A 22,412-nucleotide genomic window follows, 5' to 3' on the forward strand; every position below is an offset into this window, starting at 1 on the left:
GGCTCTCCGCAGTCCAAGTGCAGTGTCCTAAAGACTGAGGATTGCCCCATTGGTGACTTTTAGATTTCAATTAGGGTATTTTTCATTTCAAGGATTTCTGATTGGTTATTGTTCATATTGTTTCATTTCAGTCTGTTTTTGCTTAATAATTTCCTCTTGAAATGGAAGGTGTGCATTCATCTCTGAACATTTTCAACATCCTATTTTAAAGTCTGTTTACACTCTTTCACAAATTTCCAGTGGAAATTTGAGAAAATTTCTGATCTGATGGTTAATTTCAAAGGCCATCTCTCTCACCAAGTAGGTTCTTTCATATGTTTTGGAATTATAGTTTGAGTAAGAGAATATTTGTTTTTGTTTGATTTCTCTCTTTTTCTGACTTTCCTCTCATCCCTTCTCAAGATGCCACTGTCTGGCCCTCTGGCCCTCAACCTAGATAGAGCCAGGAGGATTATGATGCTCCATCCCCAGAGGTTAGGAATGTCATATCTGGTCAAGGGCCAGGAGGTGACTTGGTCTTTGGTAGGAAGGTGCCCTTACCTCCCCAGACACTAATAAAGCCAGAGTCCAGCTGTTTTGTTTGGGTTGTTTTCACAAACAATGGAGCAGACATAAGCCTCTGGTATCAAGCCATGAGTTTCAGAACCCCCATTAAGGGGAGCACTTGATCCCCATAGTCACTGAATGTGTACCCAACTGCCAATTGGGTTGGCAGTTCCAGCTTCCAGACTTGGAGCCCATAAGCCTGAGACACGGGCCCCACTGATTTTACTGTGTTTCATTTCTGGCTCATGGACGTATATGAGGGTACAGCTATATTTTTTTTACTTTTAATTTATTTGGCTGCACTGGGCCTTAGTTACGGCATGCAGGATCTTAAGTTGTGGCATCTGAGCTTTAGCTGTGGTATGTGGGGTCTAGTTGCCTGACCAGGGATGGAATCTGAGCCCCCTGCCTTGGGAGCATGCAGTCTTAACCACTGGACCACCAGGGAAGTCCCCAGCTATATCTTTTTTAAAAAAATCATTTTTATATTTTTAAATGTCATGGCTGGCTATGTGTTTGAAGTAAGGGGTTTGGGGAGATAAAAACTCACTTCCTTGTGTTGAATTTGGTCTCCTCACACCTGTTTTCTGTCCCCCATCCCTCTACTGAAACCACTAAGTCAAAGCCACTGATGATAATGTCCAGGTTGCCAAATGCAGTGTACGTTTCCCTGTCCCCATCGTACCTGACTGTTTGGCAGCTTTGATGTTACTACTTGCTCAGTTCTCAAAACATCCCTCTGCTTGGGTAGCCAACATTCTCCTGATTCTCATTCTCATTGCCCTTTAGCATCTCAATAGATCAGCGGGTTTAAGATATTCCTTTGTTTTCTGTCATTTATTGTTGATGATGGCCTGCTAAAGACTATTCAACTTCTGTAGGTATTCTTTTTCCATAGATTGTTTTTAAATTTTGTCTCTTATATTTGATGTTCTTCAATTTTACCATGATGTCTAGGGTTGAATTTATTTGTATTTTGCTTAATATTTGTCACCTGAACCTGATGGATAATGTGAATTTGGGTCCCACACTGGTGCAGAACAGTCTTGGGGCCCCAAATTATCATTTGTGATTCCTTTTCTGCCTGTGACCCAGGCCAGTGGAGAACATTCTTGCTCCTTCCCCAGGGTAGTAAGCAGAGCTTTTCTATCCTTCTGTGGGGAGTAGATAGGACTTTTATTCCAATTTCAGGTCTTGTCAGGGCTCAAGGCCTCATCTTCTGCTTCCATAGCAACATTAAAATCTCACCCCTAATCCCTAAGACCTGTCCTGTCTCAGGTTTGCATTCTGCTTACCGTGATGGCTTTGGGTTCCTATTGATTTCTGGCCCCTGAGAATTTCCCTTTCTCGTTTCAATGTCAGATACATCTTAAGAAAAAATTATCCAGCATTTTTCTTTATGTGAGCAGTGAGTTCTGCTTCAGTTCCGTCAGCTTGTCTTGGTTTCCAGACACTGTTTTGGAATACAAAACCAAGTATTTAACTCTTTCTCCTCACTGGGTTCTTTTGAGTCTTATTTCCTGTGTCAGTAGAGCTCATCTTTAAGATCTAGTACAACTAAGCTGGTGAAGATTGAGTTTTGGTCAATTAAAATCAATGTTTATTACAGTGGGGTTTGGGAATTTCTGACCTTCAGGATAGAGGTCAAGTTCCCCAAACATTTTTAAAAATTGAAGTGTAGTCGATTTACAGTATTAATTAGTTTCAAGTGTACAGCCTAGTGATTTAGTATTTTTATAGATTCTTCTCCAAATATTCTGATCCTAAATATGTTCCTAACTCTACTTCTTATTATCTTCTCCTGTACACCCAATCTTTTGATACACCCAAGTACCTGCTATTTTCCAAGTGCCCCTGAAGTTTCTCACATCCATCACCTTTCATATTATCCCTCATCCAAAATACTTAAATTGTTTTTAATTGGAGGATAATTGCTTTACAATGTTGTGTTGGTTTCTGCCATGTAGCAATGTGATTGCTATACTAATGCTATATCAGCCATTAGTATATATATGTAGTATATATATGTCCCCTCCCTCACGAGCCTCCCTCCCACTACTCAGAATACTTTTGCCATCACTTCAGGCCCAATGCAAGCTGCGTTTCAAAGTCCGGCTCTGCTGGTGCTCCTGCAAAGACTGGCTGATCCTTCTGGCCTCAAGTTACCTATGCTTCCTCTGAGTTTCTGTCACTGAGGGAAGCAGCTATGGTATGAAGGACTGAATCTGTGAATTGCTGTCAGGACCTGGTTCTTCTACTCTTTAGCCTCAATTCTTCTCTTCTTTCTTTCTTTTTTAAAAAATATTTGTTTACTTAGGCTGTGCTGGGTCTTAGTTGTGGCATGCTGGATCTTTAAGTGTAGCATACAAACTCTGAGTTGTGGCATGTAGGATCTAGTTCCCTGACCAGGGATTGAACCTGGGCCCCTTGCATTGGGAGTGCAGAGTCTTAGCCACTGGCCCACTAGGGAAATTCTTCAATTTTTCTTATATAAAATGGAGGTACAAATATCTACCCCATGGAGTTAAAGTTTCTTTTGTGACTCTTGCTTTTGAGTGACAGAAAAACCCAAACCAAATTGGCTTCTGATGAAACAGTATTTATTGGTTTATATAGCTGAACCAAATTGGCTTCTGATGAAACAGTATTTATTGGTTTATATAAGTGAAAAGTTGAGGGGCAGAGATAGCTTCAGGCATGGGTGAAGTTCAGGCTCAAATGATATAATCAAGAGTTGGTATCTCTCCTTTCAGTTCTGCTTTTTGCTCTGTCACCTCCAGACTCAGGTTCAAAGAGTGGCAGCAGTCCCAGAACACACAGTCTTTGTGCTCTAAATCTAGCAGACTAATTTGGAATCTCTTTCTCAGAAGTCCTAACTAGAAGTTTCCCTGGATGACCAGTGGGTTAGGACCCTGTGCTTTCACTGGTGAGGCCCGGGTTGGATCCCTGGTCAAGGGACTAAGATCTCACAAAACTTGCAGTGTGACCAAAAACAAAGAAATCCCAATTGAAATTTCATTGCCCTCAGTGAGTGAGTCCCTGAGGTGGTCACCAATGGCTAGAACTCCATGCTTGGATTGGCTGGGGCCCGGGAAACTTGTTCTGGCAGTAGGACACAGGATCCGAGTAGGTGGGTGGAGTATTCTTCCCTGAGAAGTTAGGGTGCACTTAACCCAAAGGGGGAAGCGATGCTGAATGAGAGTCATGGCAGATGTCCACCACAAGCTGTGTCAAGGAGCAAGTGAGATAATATAAGGAAACTGACTTCAGAAATCCCCATTCAAATATAAATGATGATTATTCTTTGGTTATCTCTCTCTGTGGCATGTATCACTTTCTTCCTTCAATTACAGTCATCAAATTCATGCTTTATCTCCTTTACTGCACCCTGAGCAGCTAAAGAGCAGAATCTGTCCTGGGCAGATCCTGGCGGGTATTTCATTATTTCTGACTCAGCACAAAGAAAATAGAAAGTACTCAAAAATTGATTATGGGTTAACTGAATGAGCCTAAAATCCCAAACATTTCCCAGAATTGTGCTAATGCCTAGGCCAAACTCTTGAAGGACTGGGGAACTTTATGCTTTCAGTGCAGTCATAGGCAAGTCAGCTCTAACTTTCTTCATAGTGCCTGGAGGGGTAGGTGGGTACATGCTCATTTGCTTCAGTGGTGCTGACTCTTTGCAGGAGAGGAGCTACTCTAACCTTATGGGATTCTCCAGGCAAGAATATTGGAGTGGATTGCCATGCTCTTCTCCAGGGGATCTTCCCAACCCAGGGATCGAACACATGTCTCTTGCATTGCAGGCAGATTCTTTACCCACTGGGAAACCCCTGGGAGAGTAGGGTGAGAAATAACTTTAGGAAGATGTGTCCTTATGTTGATTTGTTGACCTGCCCAACCTAAGGCCATTGAAAGAAAAGAAAAGTCCTTCTGGTTTGTTTACTTATTTGATTTCTGGTTTATTTTTCTCTTCCTGCCCTCACAATTAGGGGGGAATGGGCTTCAGGAAAGTACGAACTGAATGAAAGAATTTCCCAAAGGTACTGATCAGCAGGACAGGTTTGGGGCTCCCTCCTGCTTCTTTTTTTTCTTTTTTTTCTTTTTTTAAATTTTATTTTATTAGTTGGAGGCCAATTACTTCACAACATTTCAGTGGGTTTTGTCATACATTGACACGAATCAGCCATTGAGTTACACGTATTCCCCATCCCTCCTGCTTCTTGAGACCTGTGTGTCCAGGAATTTTCTAGTTTAATTAAAGGAACTGGATATCAGATCTAGTTGAGCAGCTGGAAGCCCAGCCCAGTGATTCTCTTCTGTGTCTCTGAGATTGTATTCATTTCCTTGGACTTTCTATCTGAACATAGAGACTGGAGCTACTGGGACCATACTGGAGTTTAGGAAATGAACTCTCAACAGAGGGGATGAAGGATCCAAAGCACATCTTTTCAAAATTTTTTACTGTTTATTTATTTGACTGCATTGGATCTTAGCTGCAGTGGGATCTTCACTGCATCATGCACAGTCTTCCATTGCAGGGCACAGACTCTAGTTATAGCACATGGGCTACAGAGCGCAAGCTCAGTAATTGTGGCTGGCGGACTTAGCTGCTCCATGGCTTGTGGGATCTTAGTTCCCCCACCAAGGATTGAACCCGTGGCCGCTGCATTGCAGGGGGGATTCTTTAACCACTGGGCCATCAGGGAAATTCTTCAAATCACATATTTTTTTTGTATGTTTTTTGGTAATTTTATTTATTTATTTGACTGCGCTGGGTCTTAGTTGCAGCACACAGGAACTTTTAGTTGTGACATGCGAACTCTTAGTTGTGACATGTGGGATCTAGTTCCTTGATCAGGGATCAAACCCAGGCCTCCTACATTGGGAACATGGAATCTTAAGCTGCTGGACCACCAAGGAAGTCCCCCACAGCACCTCTTAAAATAGTTTACAGGGGACTCCTGCTCCAAAGTTGGCCTGGACCTCGTTTTTTGATTGATTTTGCAATAAAAATACCAATTCTTCAGTCACAGTTGTTAAGTAGGAAAGGTGATATGGTTTATTGTTGTTCAGTCACTCAGTTGTGTCCGACTCTTTGCGTCCCCGTGGACTGCAGCACACCAGGCTTCCCTGTCCTTCACCATCTCCTGGAGCTTGCTCGAACTCATGTCCATTGAGTCGGTGATGCCATCCAACCATCTCATCCTCTGTTGTCCACTTCTCGTGCCTTCAATCTTTCCCAGCATCAGGGTCTGTTTTAGTGAGTTGGCTGTTCACATCAGGTCACCAAAGTATTGAAGCTTAGCATCAGTCCTTCCAATGAATATTCAGGACTGATTTCCTTTAGGACTGACTGACTGGATCTCCTTACAGTCCAAGGGACTTTCAAGAGTCTTCTCCAACACCATAGTTCAAAAGCATCAATTCTTTGGCACTCAGCCTTCTTTATGGTCCAACGCTCACATCCATACATGATTGCTGGAAAAACCATAGTTTTGACTAGACAGAACTTTGTTGGCAAAGTAATGTCTCTGTTTTTTAATACCCTGTCTGTGTTTGTCATAGCTTTTCTTCCAAGAAGCAAGTGTCTTTTATTTTCATGGCTGCAGTCACCATCTGCAGTGATTTTGGAGCCCCCCAAAAATAAAGTCTGTCACTGTTTCCGTTGTTTCCCCATTTATTTGCCATGAAGTGATGGGACCGGATGCCATGATCTTAGTTTTTGAATGTTGAGTTTTAAGCCAGCTCTTTCACTCTCCTCTTTCACCTTCATCAAGAAGCTCTTTAGTTCCTCTTTGCTTTCTGCCATTAAGGTGGTGTCATCTGCATATCTGAGATTTTTGATATTTCTTCCTGAAATCTTGATTCCAGCTTGTTCTTCATCCAGGCTGGCGTTTCTCATGATGTACTCTGCATATAAGTTAAATAACCAGGGTGTCAATATACAGCCTTGACATACTCCTCTCCCAATTTGGAACCAGTCCATTGTTCCATGTCCGGTTCTAACTTTTGCTTCTTAACTTGCATACAGATTTCTCAGGAGGCAGATCAGGTGGTTTGGTATTCCGATCTCTTTAAGAATTTTCCACAGTTTGTTGTGATCTACATAGTCAAAGACTTTAGCATAGTTAATGAAGTGGAAGTAGATGTTTTTTGGAATTCTCTTGCTTTTTCTATGATCCAACAGATGTTGGCAATTTGATTTCTGGTTCCTCTGCCTTTTCTAAATCCAACTTGAACATCTGGGAGTTCTCGATTCATGTACTGTTGAAGCCTACTTTGTAGAATTTTGAGCATTACTTTGTTAGCATGTGGAATGAGTGCAATTGTGTGGTAGTTTGAACATTCTTTGGCCTTGCCCTTCTTTGGGACTGGAATGAAGACTGACCTTTTCCAATCCTGTGGCCACTGCTGAGTTTTCCAAATCTGCTGGCTTATTGAATGCCACACTTTCACAGCATCATCTTTTAGGATTTGAAATAGCTCAGCTGGGATTCCATCACCTCCACTAGCTTTGTTCGTAGTGATGATTCCTAAGGCCCACTTGACTTTGCACTCCAAGATATCTGGCTCTAGATGAGTGATCACACCATTGTGATTATCTGGGTCATGAAGATCTTTTTTGTATAGTTCTTCTGTGTATTCTTGCCACCTCTTCTTGATATTTTCTGCTTCTGTTAGGTTCATACTGTTTCTGTCCTTTATTGTGCCCATCTTTGCATAAAATATTCCCTTGGTATCTCTAATTTTATTGAAGAGATCTCTAGTCTTTCCCATTCTGTTGTTTTTCTCTATTTCTTTTCATTGTTCGGTTAGGAAGGCTTTCTTATCTCTCCTTGCTATTCTTTGAAACCCTGCATTCAGATGGGCATATCTTTCCTTTTCTCCTCTGCCTTTTGCTTCTCTTCTTTTCTCAGCTATTTGTAAGCCTCCTCAGACAATCGTTTTGCCTTTTTGCATTTCTTTTTCTTAGGGATGGTTTTGGTCCGCCTCCTGTACAGTGTTACGAACCTCCATCCATAGTTCTTTAGGCCCTCTGTCTATCAGATCTAATCCCTTGAATCTTGATATGGCTTAACATATAAATATATGGAAGCTGTAGGGACCCACTAATTTTCAAGCTGGCCCTCTTCTACTGTAGCAATAATGCTAATCCAAGAACTTGGGCCCTATCATGGCAGAAACAACAGGGACAGTTTTTTAGAGAAGGAAAGCTACAGGATTACATGTATATTGAATATGGACATAAGCACTTGACTAAATTGTAGAATCATTATTGGAAATAGTGTTGTCGCTCCTCTATATCAAAGAAAGTTGCTGGTTGGTGGGGGAGTGGGAATGAAAATTGTCCGTGGGCGCTGTTAGTAGGTTAGGAGTCACCAAAGGAAAATCTGAGCAGATGAGTCAGTAGCTCCCAGTCTGCTGCTTGGCAAGCTTGAGTTCACAGGCTAGGTGTAGCTTAAAAGGAACTCCCTCTTCACTTCCTGGACTCTCCAAGTCACTACACATTCATTTCTAGAAGGATATCCCTTGACCTTACCACCCCTTCATGTCTCTGTCACTTCCCCAGTTGGCATTTTCTCTCTTTTCCTGACACTGGCTTCCTCTTTGGTCCCGGCAGAGTTCTCATGACTTTTTTGCATAATGGTCTTCTTGCTTGAACCTGCTGCTTGGTCTGTCCTTCCCACAGGTAGCCCCAGGTGTTCGGCCCACGGGACCTGTAGCAGCATGGCCTGAGAGAAATGGCCTAGACCTGGAAGCTACACAGAGGTGGGTTCTAATCCTGGTTCTGCCATTTATTTAACAGGATGAACTTGAGCAAGATATTTCATTTCTCTGAAGTCTCAATTTCCTCATCTGTGAAATGGGGATAATTTATCTTACTGGGTTTCTGTGAGGATTGGATAAGTTAAAGACCTAGGATAGTGAGCAGGTTGACCCTTGGTCAGTGGCCGCTGTTACTAAAAGGGAAGAGCAGACTGGCAGGGACGCACTGCACAAACATCACCTCTGTCTCACCAGTGATAGCATCTGACCAACAGAATCAGGCGTGTACACGGGGGGAAACTTCCTGCATAGATGGAGCCTCCACTTCCTCATTTGTAACCTGCTCTAATGTTTCACAGTCTGTTGGTCCGGAAATTGTTCTTAATATCTAAGTTCCTCCTACTACCATGTGTCATATCACAGTTTTTAAAAAATGACACACATATAGACTCATGAAAGTGAGCAGAGTTTTCTATGAGTCAGAGGCATTCACGGGCCTTGGATTTACTCTTATCTTCAAGAAACCAGGGAATGCTTGTTGTGTGACTCCTGCAGACCAGGGACTGTGCTGGGCTATGCTGGAAGCTCCAGAGAGGTATGACAAGACTTTCTTGAGACTCATGTGCCATTTGGGCCAGTGGTCAAAGTCTTTCTCTCTCCCTTTTAATTTTTCGGTTGCAAGTGAATGACTGATCCTGATTTATAAAATCTGGGAACACAATAAAGGAATTTAGTAGGACTGATCATGTTGGTAACTAATCATAAATACCCAATTTGACTCTGGCAAGGATAGAAATAAAAATTTTGTCTTCGTGTTTGATATTTAAGCAGATGACACTGACCAGCCGCATGCAACAGATTATTTTGTTCAACTGTGCATGTGCATTTTGCAGCTCATACTTGCTGGGCTATTATTACGAATTACATCTTTTCAGCTATGTGGCCCCAAATCTCAGTATATGAGTGGTTCCTGTGAGAAGGAAATGTTTGCACAGTTCCACATATATCCATCCTATGCATGTGCTCTAAACCTACCAGCTGAGGTTGCAAACTGATACTCTATGCACCACAGATAGCTTGTAGATGTATTCTATTTGGCCCCACAGTGTTTTGTTTTTAAAATTGAATTGCTTGGAGACTTCCCTGGTGGCCCCATGATAAAGAATCCACCATGCAATGCAGGGGATGTGAGTTCAATTCCTGGTTGGGGAACTAAGATCCCACATGCTGCATGCCACAACTACCAAGCCTGAGAGCCACAGCTAGAGAATCCACGTGCCACATCGAGAAGATTCCAAATGATGCAATGAAGATCCTGCATGCCACAAGTAAGACTCAACACAGACAAATAAATATTTAAAAAATTGAATTGGTTGCCCTAATCTAAAACTTCATATGATTCACATGATTCAGTTTTTTGGCTTTTCTTGAAAAAAAGGAAGATTTGGCAACAATAAGGCTGCATTTCCTCACTGTAGCATCACCTGCGTTTGAGTAGCGATGCTTCCTGTAGATGGGAGCACCATTCCCTACTGCTTCATTTCCACTCATTTTCCTTCATGTATGGACCCTCTCTGGGCCCTAAAGGCATTTGAACTGGGGACTCCTGGTCTGTGAAGTCCCCTTTGGTTGTTGATAAAAGAGCATAGCTGCTAGTGATCTGTTCCTTTGGGCTCTCAAACTTCTTGCCCTACACCAGAAACCAGTGTTTGTGATTCCTATAGATACCAGCAGAAATCAGTTGTTTGTGATTCCTTCCCTGAGTTTATAATAAATGTTACAGGTGAAGACATGTGTCATGTTACCAGTAGGTCCTCTTAAGGATCAAGGGTATGAAGCTCTCTTTGCAATTTGCCTTGCCACACTATTTCTAGGTTCTTCAGAGTCCAGGGGATTTCTTTCTGTGCAGAGAAACATTTTCTACAACTTCCAGTCTAATTGATGCTCAGTTTATCAAATTTATATGCCTAATCAATGGACAAAACTAATAAATTTTTAAAGCTTCTCAAAATAAAGTTTTACATTTAAATCCTATTATAAAATGTTTGTTTTGGCTGGAAATAACAGAAATCCCTGAAGGGGGGTGGGCTGCGGGCATGGTGCCCCTGGGCTGCAGCTCCACTGTGTTACGATCCTCTTGGTTCTGCCCTTCTCCGTGTGCTGGCACCACCCACAGGCTTGTAGCATTGCGGCTGCTGCGATGACACTGTCATATCCAGACACAACAATTCAGAGAAAGCAAGACTCTTACTTCCCTTATTTGTAACTGTGGAAAACTCCAGAAGCTCTCTGGGTACTTTAACTCCCATCTCATTGGCCAGAGTTGTGTCACATGCCTGTTCCTAAACCAGTCACTGGTGAGGAGAATGGGATGGCCAGTTGGCTTTTACTAATTATCCCAGAGTGGAATGACTGTTGAGAAGTCCATTCTATCGATCACCATGTCACTTACTTAAATTCCCTTAACCAATCTGAGTAATAATCACAAATCCAGTAAGACTAATTCCTCAAACATTTGAAACATCCCAATACACCAAATAGCAGACAGAAACGTGAAAACAAAATACTCACAAAGGCTATTACCACATTTAAGTCTGAATTGTTAGAACTATGGATTTAATTTTTTTTCATTACTTCTATACTTATTCATGGATATAATACTTTAGATACTTTTTTTAGGTTACAGTGATTTTACTAGACCTCAAATTAAAATAATACTATTTCATACTGGCCAGGTGGTAGGTTATTTATGTAGGTTGGGGTTATTTAAAATAAAAAAAAGTTTAAAAAAATAATAAATAAAAAAAGTTCATTTATTTGGCAGTGCCAGGTCTCAGTATGGCACATGGGCTCTTCGATCTTCATTGCAACATGCAGGACCTTTAGTTGAGGCATGTGGGATCCAGTTCCCTGACCAGGGATCAAATCTGGGCCCCCTGCATTGGAAGTGCAGTGCAGAATCTTAACCACTGGACTAGCAGGGAAGTCTTGGGGTTACTTATAATTGATTCTTGGCTGGAGCAGAGGATTTGGTGACATCTTCTAAACTTGAGCTAGTGTGCATGAGTCTGCCCTCCTCCCTTTTATTGTAACAGCTTTATTAAGATTTACGTACCATATCATTCACCATTTAAAGTATACAATTTGATAGCTTTTAGTATACTCACAGAGTTGTGCTACCATCATGCAATCAATTTTAGAGCATTTTCATCATGGCGATGGGAAATTCATTAGGAGTCACTCCCCACTTCCCTCCTCTTCCAAACCTCAGGCAACCAGCAGAGACGGCATTTTCTGTCTCTATGGATTTGACTATTTTGGACACTTTGTTCAAATGGAACCATTTGTGGAGGCTCTACTGTGTGGAGGTGGGACCCTTTTAATCATTAAACACTTCACATGCTCCATCAGTGACATTTGTCATGTCTATCTGTTTCACATGCTTCCCAGGTGGCACTAGTGGTAAAGAATCCGCCTGCCAATCCTCTTGTGAGATGTAAGGGATGTGGGTTTGATTCCTGCGTTGGGAAGATCCCCTGGAGGAGGGCATGGCAGGCCACGCCAGTATTTTTGCCTGAAGATTCCCATAGACAGAGGAGCCTGGTGGGCTATAGTGCATAGGTCATAAAGAATCAGACACAACTGAAGTGACTTAGCACACACACATCACTTTCATAGGGGGATTTCCTGAAATGATGTAGTTTTGCTTAGTTAGTGCAGGTATACCTCATTTTATTGTGCTTTACTTATTGCACTTCACAGATACTGTGCTTTTTATAAATTGAAGGTTTGTGGCGACCTTACACTGAACAAATCTATCGGTTCACATTATTTCAGACTTTTTCATTATTATTATATTTTTATGGTGATATGTGAACACTGATTTTTTTATATTATTTACTCTTTACTAGTGCATAAAGATTATGACTCACGGAAGTCTTAGGTGACAGCAGTTTATAGCAATAAAGTACTTTGTAATTAAAGTAGGTACAGTGGGGTTTTTTTGCAATGCTGTTGCACAAATAGACTACAGTATAGTGTGAACATAACTTTTCTATGCACTAGGAAAACCAAAAAATTCATGTGATTTGCTTTATTGCATAGTCACTCATAGACTCTCCTTTATTGCATATTTGCTTTATTGCAGTATATAGTTTATTGTGATAGCCAGAAGTGAATTTAACCCGCAGTATCTCTGAGTTATGCTTGTATTATATAATTAGTTGTGCTGCCTTTGTTACATATTTACACAGTTGTTTGGAATGGCTGGAAATATAAGCATTCAGTCCCTTCTTTTCTTCCTTCATTGCCTTCCTTTTCTTCCTTCCACGAATAAGCATTGAGCATCTTCTCTGTGTCAGGTATTATGGCAGTCGCTTGAAGTCCAACACAGAACATGTGGGTAAACCATTCCTCTCATGGACTTAGAGTTGGGTAGAAAGTTGTCCTTTCTGCTGATGACTTGAAAAGGTCATGACATGTGGGTGCTGCTGAGCACCACTTGAGAACTGTTCAGGGTCCTCAGAATAGCTTCCTGATCTCTCTCATATGTCCAATCTTCCCTTAGCTCTCCTAACATCTAAGCTTTGACATACAATCTTCAGGTGTATACTTACCACCATTTATGCAAACTTTTCCATACATGGTTAATTATCTTATTATCACAATAACAACTCATGAAATATGTATCAGATTTGCTTTGTTACCAAATTTTATTTGATTACAACACTAAGCTGTTCATTTTTGTTTCATATTTATACCTACATTATTCCCCAAAAGGATCAAAATTGAAGCAGAGCACGTCATTTCTAAATAACCAAGGTATAGATGTTAACAGCTAAGAAAATCTTTCTTACAATTGAGCCCTAAATCATTTTGAACCAAAAAAAGAATGCAAACAAATTTGCATCCATGAGGAGACTTCTGAGTGGTGATGGATGATTCACATAAAGATTATAAAAGAGAAGAACTTACAACCATAGATTTGGTAAGGAGTTAAAAATTAAGGAAGTAGAATGTATATTAAATTATTATATTCATATATTAGAATAAGTAAGAGTTGGATAAAAGTGGAAAGATTTAATGCAAATTGATGGGGACTCAGGAAGAAAATTACTTATCAAGTTTGTCACCTGTAAACAACTTTACTCACTACCAAATTGATTTGCACACCCAATATCCAGATTTTGGGTTCTACTATGCTCCTTTAAAAAAGCCTAGACTTTAAAATATATACATATATATTGATTTATTTGGCGCTCCAGGTCTTAGTTGTGGCATGTGATCTGGTTCCTTGACCAGGGTGTTTAACTCGGGCTGCTTGCATTGGGAACATGGAGTCTTAGCCTCTGAACCACCAGGGAAGTTCCCAAGACTTTTTAAAGCATAGTTAATTCCATGTCTTGGAACAGGGAAAAACCAAGGAGGGCTCATAATATCTGAGAAAATGATACTTCCAAAAAAACTTGAAATAGTACTGACTGGACATTGAAGCCAATATAACAGGGCTCTCAAAGGCCATGTTGTCTCTTTGACCATCAAAAAAGAATAATAATTATAGTTAATTAACATTTCTAAAGTCCATGATTCAAAGTGAAAATTTTAAAGAAGCACATAAAAAGGTAATTATAATGCCAAAGGAGGCTAAATATAATAAAATACATTTAAATTCTTATTAATTTTCAAAGTAGGTGTTAATATTTTTGGCTGCTTTGATTCTTCTGGTAGGTACATTTTGTGTATTTCTGGGGCTTAGGGCAGGCCACCCCAAAATGTGCCTCATAGCATATAGGTTATTTTGAATAAAGTTACATAAGAAATGGCCAACATAAGAGGGACACTTTGACCTCCCCATCATTCTCCCTGAAAGCAGGGAATAGATCTCTCATGTGAAAGGTGCCCTCCCTGCATCTGGAGGCAGAAGGAGACCCTATCCCTAGAGATAAGGAATTCAGGCCAAGAATCCTGAACAGACAAATCCTAAACAAACCTTGTTACTTCTTTAATTTACTACCCCAAGCCCAAACTCTGTTTAGATTCTTCACTAACTGAGCATCCAAAACCAAAAATTCTTTGTCCTGTCACTGCACAAATTTATTGTTTTGTTTTGTTTTTATCTAAAAAGTATAAAAGTTGCTTGCCTTGGCCAATTCTTAGGTTCCTTTTCTATCATATCTCCATGTGCATGAATTACAATGTTTCATTTTGCCTGTTAATCTATTTTATCTCACTTTTATTATTAGTCCCACAGGAATTCAAGAGGGATAAGGTGGAAATATCAGTTTCCAGGAGAAATATCAATAACCTCAGATATGCAGATGACACCACCCTAATGGCAGAAAGCAAAGAGGAACTGAGGAGCCTCTTGATGAAAGTGAAAAAGGAGAGTGAAAAAGCTGACTTAAAACTCAACACTCAAAAAACTAAAATCATGGCATCTGCTTCCATCACTTCATGGCAAATAGATGGGGAAGCAGTGACAGACTTTATTTTTTTGGGCACCAAAATCACTGCAGATGGTGACTGCAGCCATGAAATTAAAAGATGCTTGCTCCTTGGAAGAAAAGTTATGACCAACCTAGACAGCATATTAAAAAGCAGAGACATTAGTTTGCCAACAAGGGTCCGTCTAGTCAAAGCTTTGGTTTTTCCAGTAGTCATGTATGGATGTGAGAGTTGTACTATAAAGAAAGCTAAGTGTTGAAGAATTGATGCTTCTGAACTGTGGTGTTGGAGAAGACTCTTGAGTCCCGTGGACTTTAGGGAGATCCAACCAGTCCATCCTAAAGGAAATCAGTCCTGAATATTCATTGGAAGAACTGATGCTGAAGCTGAAACTCCAATATTTTGGCCACCTGATGGGAAGAACTGACTCATTAAAAAAGATTCTGATGCTGGGAAGGATTGAAGGTATGAGGAGAAGGGGATGACAGAGGATGAGATGGTTGGATGGCATCACCAACTCAATGGACATGAGTTTGAGTAAACTCCGAGAGTTGATGATGGACAGGGAGGCCTGGCATGCTGCAGTCCATAGGGTTGCAAAGAGTTGGACATGACTGAGTGACTGAACTGAACTGATGTGAAGAATTGACTCACTGGAAAAAACCCTGATGCTGGGAAAGATTGAAGGTGGGAAGAGAAGGGGATGACAGAGGATGAGATGGTTGGATGGCATCACTAACTTGATGGACATGAGTTTGAGTAGGCTCTGGGAGTTGATGATGGACAGGGAAGCTTGGTGTGCTTCTGTCCATGGGGTCCAAAGAGTTGGACACGACTGAGCAACTGAACTGAACTGAAGGCGCAAATTTCCACTTCCCCAACAGTATAAAGTATAAGTATTTATTTCTTTCAGTGTAATGAGGGAAGAATGTATATAGTGAACAAAAGTAAGCCAAAGAATTATGTAAAAGGCAGAAACTGTACTAAGAACAGGAAAATAAGCTTAACCTGATGGTCACATAATAACCAGCTAAAAAGGGAGTTTGATAATATGTTACAAGATGGTGTGTCAATCAAATATCATAAAGAAAGTTGACTCTACTGTCTCGGTCCTTTGTTTCAGGGAAGTAAAGTTTTCAGATGATTCTACCAAGGTATCAAAGGTTAGATGATGGAAGAGATGGGGAAAGATTGAAAATATGAGAAGGAGCAGGAAGCTATTCTGAGGACCCAGTGAACAATCCTAGAGTGGTGCTCAGCAGCACGCACATGGTACTAAGTAAGACTCATTGTTTCCAATGGAGGGGGCTGGGTTCAATCCCTGGTCAGGGAACTAGATCCCACATGCCACAATGAAGAGTTCACATGCCAAAACTAAAGATCTTGAGAGTCACAACTAAAGGTCTGGTGTGCTACAATGAAGACCCAGCACAGACAAATAAATACTTAAAAAGTAGTATATATTTAAGGGGTATGACTTGATGTTTTGATATATGTATACACTGCGAATTTTAATTGCTATAATCAAACTAACTGACATATCCATCACTTCACATAATTACTAGCTACCATTTTGTTTTTGGTGGTGGTAAGAACAATTAAGATCTACCCTCTTAGCAAATTTTAAGTATATACTATAGTATTGGTAACTCTATTCCCATTGTTATACATCAGATCTCCAGAACTTATTCATCTTGCAAAACTGAAACTTTCTCCCTTTGACCAACATTTCCCTATTTCTCCCTCCCTGCAGCCCCTGGCAACTATCATTCTACTCCTATCGTCTATGAATTTGACTATATTAGATTCACATATAAATGAGATAATGCAGTATTTGACTTTCTGTGTCTGCCTTATTCCAGTTACCATGATGTCCTCCAGGTTCTCCTGTATTGTTGCAAATGTCAAGATCTCCTTCTTTGTAAAGGCTGAATACTATTTCATTTATATGTATACGTATATGCTGTATCCTTTACCCACGCCCCATCAATGGACATTTAGGTTGTTTCCGTATCTTGGCCGCTGTGAATAATTCTGCCAGCAACATGAGAATGTAGATATCTCTTCAAGATACTGATTTCAATTTTGATGTGTGAATGTTTTCCCTACACCAAGCAATCCTCCAACACCAGCTGGTGTCAATTCCGAGACTATCTACCTGGAGATAAGAGCATATCTCACAGGTTAAAGACTTAGTCCCACAAGACTCTTGACTTCAGATGCCAATTTCAAGTACAAGCTGTTACCTGTGCTTCTGACCCACTGGCTCTAACTCAAAGGTTCCCATGACCCCTTCCTTGGGGATTTGATTGATTTGCTAGAATGACTCACAGAAGTCAGGAAACCAGTTTACTTATTAGATTACCAGTTTATCAGAAAAGGTATTAAAGCTTATGAATGAAGAGTCAAATGAAGAGATAACATAGGGTGAGTTTTCTGAAAACAGGAGTTTCTGTTTCTGTGGAGTTTGGGAGCTGTAATATGGATGCATTCTGGTTTACCAACCAAGAAACTCTCCAAATCCTGTGTCCTTTTGAGTTTTTATGGAAGTTCCCTTACATAGGAACAACTGATTAAACCATTGTCCATTGGTGATTGAGCTTAATCTCTAACCCCTCTCCTGTCCCCAGAGGTCAAAAGGGGTGGGACTCCAAGTTCCAACTCTCCAATTAAATGGTTGGTTCCTCTGGCAAGGAGCCCATATCCTTAGGTTCTTTATAAAAGTTACCTCATTAACATAACAAAAGACACTGTTACGGCTCTCGACACTTAGGAAATTCTAAGGGTTTTAGGAGCTCCTGCCAGAATGCTGCTGCTGCTGCTAAGTCACTTCAGTCGTGTCCAACTCTGTGCGACCCCTTGGACGGCAGCCCACCAGGCTCCTCTGTCCCTGGGATTCTCCAGGCAAGAATACTGGAGTGGGTTGCCATTTCCTTCTCCACATGCCAGAATGGGACAAGATTAAATGTCTATTTGTTATAAATCATGATATCATATAGCCAAAGCACCATCCTTCTTCTTCTTTTTTTTTTTTTGCTTTTCTATTTTTGCACGTGCAGCTTTTTCTGGAATGCCCTACCTTCTCTTCTCTAGCTATCTATGAACTTTCACTAATTCCCAAGACTTAGTCTCCACATCTGACAAGGACTGCATCTCCAAAATACACAAACAGCTAATACAACTCAACAACAGAAAACCAAACCCCCCATGGAAAAATGGACAGAGGACCTTAATAGACATTTCTCCAAGGAAGACATACAGAAGGCCAGTAGACACATGAAAAGCTGCTCAACATCACTAATTATTAGAGAAAAGAAAATCAGAACTATAGTGAGGTACCACTTCACACCAGTCAGAATGGCCATCATTTAAAAAAAAAGTCTATAAAAAATGCTGGAGAGGGTGTGGAGAAAAAGGAAACCCCCCTCTCTGTTGGTGGGAACGTAAGTTGGGACAGCCACTATGGAAAACAGTATGGAAGTTCCTTAGAAAACTAAAAATAGAGTTACCATATGATCCAGTGATCCCACCCCTGGGAATATACCCAGACAAAACTATAATTTAAAGAGTACACCCCTATGTTCATAGTAGCACTATTCACAGTAGCCAAAACATGGAGACAACCTAAATGGCCATCGACAGATGAATGGATAAAGAAGCTGTAGTACATATACACAATGGAATACTACCCAGCCATAAAAAAGAATGAAATAATGCCATTTACAGCAACATAGTATGATGTGAAGTAAGTGAAGTAAGTCAGAAAGACAAATATCATATGATATCACTCATATATGGAATCTAAATTTATGGCACAAATGAACCTATCTACAAAGCAGAAACAGACTTATAGAGAACAGCCCTGTGGTTGTCAAAGGGGAGAGGGGATGCGGGTAAGAAGAGGGGTGCACAGGGAGTTTGCGGTTGGCAGATGCAAACTACTACATTTAGAATGGATAAACAATAAGATCCTAATGTATGGCACAGGGAACTATATTCAGTATCCTGTGATAAACCATAATGGAAAAGACTATAGAAGAAGAATTATATATGTATATAACTGAGTCACTTTGCTGTATAGCAGAGATTGGCACAACACTGTAAATCAACCCTAGGTCAATTAAAAAAAAAGACCCAATCTCCATGTTTGTGAAGCTTCTCTCGACTCTGCCCTCATCCCTATTCTTTTTTTTTTTTTCCATCCCTATTCTTAATGGGTTAGGCCGATATGGATTTTTCATACATGGATCTATTCCATGGGGCAGTAGATCCGGTCTTGGTCTCAGTGAAAGATGATTAAATAAGGATTTTCTGTGGAACACAGGGTTCAGCCTAGGCTTCAGCTAGTGATGTCAGAGAAGGCTTTTAGTTCTTACAGTTAAAAGATCAGATTTTGCTGCTTCTGCACCTTGAGCAAGCCACTCAACCCTAAGGCCTCAGAGGATTTTGTTCTTGCTGGCATCAGAACTCCATTATTCTCCTCCTTCCTGTTTATCACGATTGTCCATCCCATTTAGATAGACTTTAGTGACTATGCCACATTTTCACAGCTGTTAATTTTATTTGATCCTTACAATAACCCCTGAGAGCTGATTTTACCAGTTGAAGAGACTGTAATTTGTCCTGGTTCTGAGAATGTAAATCCTGGCATCGGTTTATGAAACTTCCCATGGAACCAGAAGCTTCGTCTTAGGAAGCTGCGGGGTGACGGCAGTCACAAAGATGCTATCAGCGGCCTTGTGGCTGGGGCCAGACACCACTCCCAGATCTGCCAACATCAGGCACAGTTGCTCAGCATTTCTGCTTTTTGCTTCTAGATTGTGTCCACTGATTACAGGGCATTTCAGGTGATGAAGTAAAATTCATATTTTATGGCAAGGTAAGGAAAATTTAAACATAAAATTTCTCTCCATCTGTTTGGGCCTTCTCCTTCTCCTTGCATCTGCATTACCCAGACCTCCTAGGAGAATGTTTTCCATCTTCATCTTATAAGGGGTCATGATGACTCACTTTGTACGTGCAGATCTGACTGTGGCCACTGTCAGTATATCTTCTGATATAAAACCCTTTGTCTCAAAAACTTAGATAGCTGTGCTTTGACCTCTAACAGGCAGAGCAGTCCTCAGAGCTTTCTAAATGACTGCTTCCCACATTATAATCTTCAGGTGAAAGTGAAGGCGCTCAGTCGTGTCCGATTCTTTGTGACCCCGTGGACTGTAGCCCACCAGGCTCCTCCGTCCATGGGATTCTCCAGGCAAGAATACTGGAGTGGGTTACCATTTCCTTCTCCAGGGGATCTTCCTGACCCAGGGATCGAACCCAGGTCTCCCGCATTGGAGGCAGACACTTTAACCTCTGAGCCACCAGGGAAGCTTGAATAAAATCTTCCACCTCTTTCTTGCTTTTTTGGGCTGTACCGTTCCCTGACCAGGGGTCAAACCTGTGCCTCCTGCATGAGGCACTCCTGAAAGCATGGAGTCTTTTTATTTTTTTTGAGAGATGATACCATTTAAAAAATATTTTTAAATTGGAGAATAATTGCTTTACAATGGTGTGTTGGTTTCTGCCATACAACAAGGAGGATCAGCCATAAGTACACATATGTCCCCTCCCTCTTGAACCTCCCTCCCACATCCTACTCTATGCCACCCCTCTAGGCTGTCACAGAGAATCTGACTGAGCTCCCTGTGTTACAAAGCGAATTCCTATTAGCTCTCTGTTTTACATATGGAAATGTATATGTTTCAATGCTACTCTCTCAATTCGTCCTACCCTTCCTTTCCCTGCTGTGTCCACAAATCTGTTCTCTATGTCTGTGTCTTTATTCCTGCCCTGCAAATAGGTATATCAGTACCATTTTTCTAGATTCCATATGATATTTGTTTTTCTCTTTCTGACTTACTTTGCTCTGTTTAACAGGCTCTAGGTTCATCTACCTCATTAGAACTGAGTCAAATTTGTTCCTTTTTATGGCTGAGTAATATTCCACTGTATATATGTACCACAACTTCTTTACCCATTCATCTGTCAATGGACATATACATTGGGAAGAACTGAGTCTTAACCCCTGGAATGCCAGGGAAGTCACTTCCATTTCTTTCTTAGATTGACTGTCGATTGATTTTTTCTTCAACATAGGTCTCGGCCAAGATAAGAGCTTGACAGGGCTCATGGGCAGGGCTGCTTCTCTTGGCTTATTATTCTTCCAATGTTGCCTCTCTAATTTCTCCTCTTAGCTCAGCACTGTCTCCCTGTTCTTCACACTCAGGCCACACTGGTCTTCACTTGGGTTTCATTACTGAACTATGCTCCATCTACACTCTTCATTCTGTCTGGAAATTTCTTCTCCCATTTTTTGCCTAGCTCACTGCAACTCATCCTTCAGGACTCAACTCACTGTCACTCTTCATTTGACACTTTCCCTGCTTCCAACAGAGCAGTGTGTTCTCTACACTCTCAGACCATCCTGTGTTTCTCCTTTGTCGCAGTTAGCAAAAAAAAAAAAAAAAAAAAAAAAAGACAGGATGTCCTGGGACACAGTCCAAAGAGAGGGAATGCCATCTATTTGTAACACTTAGAAAGGTAAGTGTTAACCATGACTACGGTATTCCTGAATGAAGGAACACAGTCCACCCAGCCAAAGCTAATTTTGAAAGTTTTCACGTCCTTTATTTGTACCTTTCAAATGGGGCTATGTAGTCTTTCCTGAGATCTCTTAGAATCACCTTTTCCCACCCACTGCCTTTACGTACAACTGCTTTTCTTTTCTTCTCAACATTACCCCTTCTCCCAAATTCTGCATTGTGATCTCTTTTCCCTCTTCCTTTCTTCCTAATTTGCCATTATAAGAAAGAGCTCAGGAGCTGGTCTGGGAAAGTGGGACTCTCCTTGAAAGGCAGGGGGAGGGGAAGCGTCCTGAGTAGGCCAAGCCAGAATCTTAATCAGTGGGCAGTGGAAGGAAACATCTTGGGAACATCATCTTGTCCCTGCTGTTCAGTTATCTAATGCTACCCAGAAAATCACCCAAACCACCATGGTATTTCATGGCAGCATGAAACACCAACCATTTTATTATGCTCATGATTTAGTGGGTCAGAAGTCTGGGCAGGGCACAGAGGGGATCGTTTGCTCTGTTTCCCAGTGTCTGGGACCTCAAGCTACATTGTCTCAAATGGCTGGAGATGGCAGGAACAGCTTACCTGGGGTCCTATGTTTGGGGTTTTGGTTCTTTTCCACGTTGTATTTGCTGAGACTAGAATGTCCAAGATGGCTCCTTCATTGACATGTCTGATATCTGGGCTTGGATTGTTGAAACAGTTGGGGTTTGGCCGGCATTGTTTCCTCTCTCCATGTGGCCTTTCCATGTGACTTTAGCTTCTCATAGCACAACAGTAAGTCCCAAGATAGCATATTCAAGAGTAAAAGTCCAAGAAATTGGGTGAAAGGTGTAGGTTTTTAATGATATGACCATAGAAGTCCCAGGCTGCCACTTTTAACACATTCTGTAAATCAAAGGGTCTTCCTAGGTGGCTCAGTAGTAAAGAATCCACCTGCCAATGCAGGAGATGCAAGAGACATGGGTTCAATCCCTGGGTCAGGAAGATCCCCCAGAGAAGAAAATGGCAACCTACTCCAGTATTCTTGCCTGGGAA

General features: G+C 41.1%; 1 long non-coding RNA gene across 1 annotated transcript in view; it reads left to right on the forward strand.

Moving 5' to 3' along the window:
- Positions 1-14,590, forward strand: part of LOC136175265 (uncharacterized) — a 53,255-nt gene extending 38,665 nt beyond the window's left edge. The window contains exons 2-3 of the long non-coding RNA XR_010664443.1: positions 8,240-8,319; positions 14,559-14,590. This is a non-coding gene — a long non-coding RNA (uncharacterized lncRNA). The remainder of the gene's footprint in view (positions 1-8,239; positions 8,320-14,558) is intronic.
- Positions 14,591-22,412: the final 7,822 nt, after the last annotated feature.

This window comes from Muntiacus reevesi, chromosome 9, assembly GCF_963930625.1.
Source record: "Muntiacus reevesi chromosome 9, mMunRee1.1, whole genome shotgun sequence".
Classification (NCBI taxonomy): Eukaryota; Metazoa; Chordata; class Mammalia; order Artiodactyla; family Cervidae; genus Muntiacus; species Muntiacus reevesi.